Source organism: Microtus pennsylvanicus, unplaced genomic scaffold (genome assembly GCF_037038515.1).
Source record: "Microtus pennsylvanicus isolate mMicPen1 unplaced genomic scaffold, mMicPen1.hap1 Scaffold_73, whole genome shotgun sequence".
NCBI classification, from domain to species: Eukaryota; Metazoa; Chordata; class Mammalia; order Rodentia; family Cricetidae; genus Microtus; species Microtus pennsylvanicus.
In genome coordinates this window covers 35290-39528 of record NW_027461007.1, presented here as the reverse complement: position 1 = coordinate 39528, position 4239 = coordinate 35290, and positions in this window count along the sequence as shown.

The following is a 4239-nucleotide window of genomic DNA, read 5'->3' as shown; positions in this document are numbered from 1 at the left end:
GAAGATGCATCACATCAGCCACGAGCCTCAGCAGTCCGCTCCACCTAGTTTGGGGACAGCAGCACCAAACCCACCAAGCCCAGCCACTCCTCCACACGTGGGAAGAGCAACCACGTGCACCAAGGCCAGCAACTCCTCCCCACCTGGGGACATTGGCCCCTTGCTCTCCTTGGCTTGCCTCTCCTCCCATTCGGGAGAGCAACCATTCACTCACCATGGTGCAGCTGCCTAGCTGACAAGCTTTAACCCCACAAGGGATCACAAGGCGCAGTGCATGAGAGAGACTGTGATTTCTTCAGGAAGTGCTAAACCGGAAGTCTGGCTCCCGGAAGAACCCTCCCATTTGACTGGTGGAGGCTCTCATTGGCTAGTAAGGTCTGAGTGACAGAAGCAGGTAAGCAGAAGGGACACAGCACAGCATTCCCAGCACTGGCGGCTAATCTACAGAAACAAATCCCAGATTGGTTGGAGATCTAAGTCAAGTTCAACAGCAAGTCTTTTGCTAATGTAAATCAATGGGTTTGGTTTTAAAAGGAAGTATACAAATTCAGAAAGAGGCTAATCAGAAAAAGTTGCACGAGAAGAACATTGGGTAAACCAAGAACATTATAAACAAAGTCCACAGTGGTGTTGGAACTGATAACCACAGCTTTCACCCTTCTGTGTAAAGGTTTGGGTTCTGAGGATCTGAAACAACCCTTTTCCAAAGGCCCTGTCCCCACATCTTTGCCAGCTCTCCCACCCAAGCGTATTCCTGAGATCAGAGACAGAGCTCTGTTGTTGCTCTATACATCATTGCCTTAAGGAAACCTCCCAAAGCCTAGGCGGGTTGCCAAAGTCAGAGAGGCCTAGTTTCAAGTATTTTCTAGAAGTTCTGCACTTAGCACTTGACATTTAGGTGTAAGGTCCATTTGGAGTTAATTTGTGGACGTTGTAAATGGGGTCTCATGTACTGTGTAGTACTCTACTACTCAGTCGCAATGTAGAATTGGTGATATAAAGGATTGACCAATGCTTAGAGAGTAAGCCACACAATATAGAATTTAGCTGAGGGAGGGCTGCCTTTGAAATACACCCAAAGACAAGTAGTATGTTAATCAGAACTATTAGAGATTTGGATGCAAAGATGTAAATGTTTATTTAACTTTTTTGTATACATGTCTGTAGTGAAAAAAGCAAATGAGATACTCACCCATAGAAAGGATAGAGAGTCTGCCTGTGTAACTCTCTAGAGTAAGCTGGAGCATCACAGTTTTAAGAGGGATTTCTTAGTTGTGTTGGACTGGATCAATTCCATGATATTTTGTTATGTGTTTGCTGTTTCTTGGTATCAACTACATACATTAAAACCCAAAAGCATGGTTATAGTGGTGAAATACCTGGTTAAATCCAGACCCTCCCAGCAGGAAGAAAATAGCCAAAAATCTAAGCAAGAAAAGAAGAATCAAGAATCTAGGATTAGCCAGTTCAGTGACTGTGTTTCAAGAACTAGCTGAAGATAAAGTTAGATTGTAATCTTGGAAGTGATCTTGAGAGGCAGGGAGTTGCCCCCTTGTGACCAACACTGGATTTTTGAAATTTTCTATGACACTTTTGGATTACTGGGCTATGGTTTCTTCCCTTAAAAACTCCTTCTCCCAGTCACTCAGGGTCAAACTCTTCCCCTGCATGGGTTATGAGTCTTGGCCCCAGTGTACTGGTTCCCATCTCATTGATTAAAGCCTCCTGTGATTGCAGCAAAGATGGTCCTTTGTGAGTTACTACGGGGGGTGTCGTGTTATCCCAAGACTTGAGTGAGAGTCTCCCAAGAACTGGGGGTCTTTCAGTAGTAATGCCAAGTATCATATGAATAATGTATTGTGTTTTATCTAAGGTTTAGTTGAACAGTTTATACCTAGGAAATACTAATTTATTACATTATCATATACAGTTTCTATTCAGATTTCTTTTGTTGTTACTCAGCACTATCTAAAGACAAACAATTGGTACCTTCCTGTGATCACTTGTGACTGCTTACCAAGGATGACCACCACCGGGTTTGCTGACTGTTAATATTCCATCATGAAAGAAAGTATCCCCTCCATCTGAGTACACAGCCTCTTTTCCAGTCACCTATATGCAAATCATGCCTAATGACATGTGACCTTCTGGTTTCAGAGATGAACTAGAGTACACAGCCTGGAAAAGACTTGGGAGGATGTACATTCTTTGTATGCACCTATGAGAAAGCCATTTTTAAAAGTGGGGATTTACCTTGAGTGCTATCGGGCTTACTTTCTACGTTCACTGAGAAATGTATTGTAATGGAAAGCATATGTGCGGTGGAAGAGTAGAGAGAAGGTAAGCTCCACATATGCAGCTATGGGAGAGCCATTGTACATACTAGATGGAGACGTGCCTGTTTGGCTGCCTTTTGGGTATCTTAGTTAAAGCTTCTATTGCTGTGAAGAGACACCATGACCACAGCAACACTTATAAAGGAAAACATTTGATTTAGGCAAGCTTACAGTTTCAGAGGATTTAGTCCATTATCAACATGGCAGAAAGCATGGTGGATGCAAGCAGAAATGGTGCTGGAGAAAGAGCTGAGAGATCTCCATCCAGATCAGCAGGCAGCAGAAAGTGACTATGAAATACTTCAACAAGGCCACACCTCCTAATAGTGCCACTCTCCATGAGACTTTCGGGGCCATTTTGATTCAAACAACCACAGAATCAAAACCCTTGTAAGTACCTTTTCAACCACACTCAATAAGAAAATAAAAGGAAGATTTTGGAGCCAAAATATCACACAAATGACCTCTAACTTAATTGGTTATGGAGTGTATCATTTCCAACTGAAATGCTATGATCTCAATCTCTACTTTCTGACATTCTTCTTAACATTTCCATATTCCTGGTCCTATAAGAACAGCCAATTTAGTTCTGTATACTAATTTCTATATTTTTTTCACCACCTAAAATCTAGATATCTTCTACACTGTTTCAAGAGACATCATTCCCAGGTTCTGCCTAGCAACAATATTACTTTTGGTTTTCCATTTTTTTTGTCCTAACTTACATTTATGTTGCTCTGATTAAATCCCCTAACCAAAATCAGCTCAGACAATGAGTGGGGTAATTTGACGTCATCATTTTTAGAGCTTAGGATAGGAAATCATGTTAATAGTTGAATGCAAAAATCCATGGACAAAGATTGTTTCCTGGCTTTCTCTCTTGCCCAGTCACTCCTTCATTCATGCTAAGATAGCTCTCTTTTGTAGCCCAAGCCCACTTTCTTAGGGATATTGCCACCCTCATTGGAGGAACTTTCCCACGTCAATCATCAACACAATCTCTCCCAGATACAGCAGTCTGTGTCTTTTATGAACCACGCCACTCTGAACACAGTTGAGCAAATGTCCTTGTGGTAGGATCTTTTGGATATATGTCCAAGAGTGGTATAGCTGGGTCTTGAGGTGAATTGACTCACAACTTCCTGAGGACTGCATGTTGATTTCCACAATGGCTGTACAAGTTTGCACTTGTACATGTCCTTGCCACATATCCTTACCAGCATTAACAGTCCCTTGTATTATGGAGCTTAAGAAATCAACAGGTGTAAGATAAAATCTCATAGTAGTTTTGATATTCATTTTCCTGATGGCTAAAGATGTTGAACATGTTCACGGTGGGTTTATCATCTTATAGTTCTACCAGCAATGGAAGAGGATTTCAGTCTCTTTACAGCCTCATCAATACTTGTCGTTTCATATATTTATGTGTATGAGTGTTTGCCTGCATTTGCTGCTGTCCTTAAAGGCCAGGGATTGATTGCTGGCCTAGGATGCTGTGTATTTTAGGAAATGTCTGTCCAGGGTGTGTGAGCCAGCCCAATTGTGAAGACCGGAGGACAACTTGCAGGGGTGAGTTCTCTCCTTCCATGTGCATGTGGGTTCCAGGGATGAAACTTGGGGTAGGTATGGCAGCAATCAGCTTTACTTGGTGATCAGGCTTGCTGGCCCTGCAGTATCTTCAGAACTTCCTTGTGAACCTTACTGGGTGTGGGGACTCCAAGGGTGTTCAGTGACCATCCAAATCTGCCTAGCCTCTCCACTCATTGCCCCCCACTGTAGGCGGCATAATAACCAGGCTAGCTTAATATGAAACAGCAAATTTTAATGAACTTACAACACCAGCCATCCAGTGATGAGCAGGAAATACAGACAAAGAGAGCTGTGGGGCTCATGCTCGCCAGAT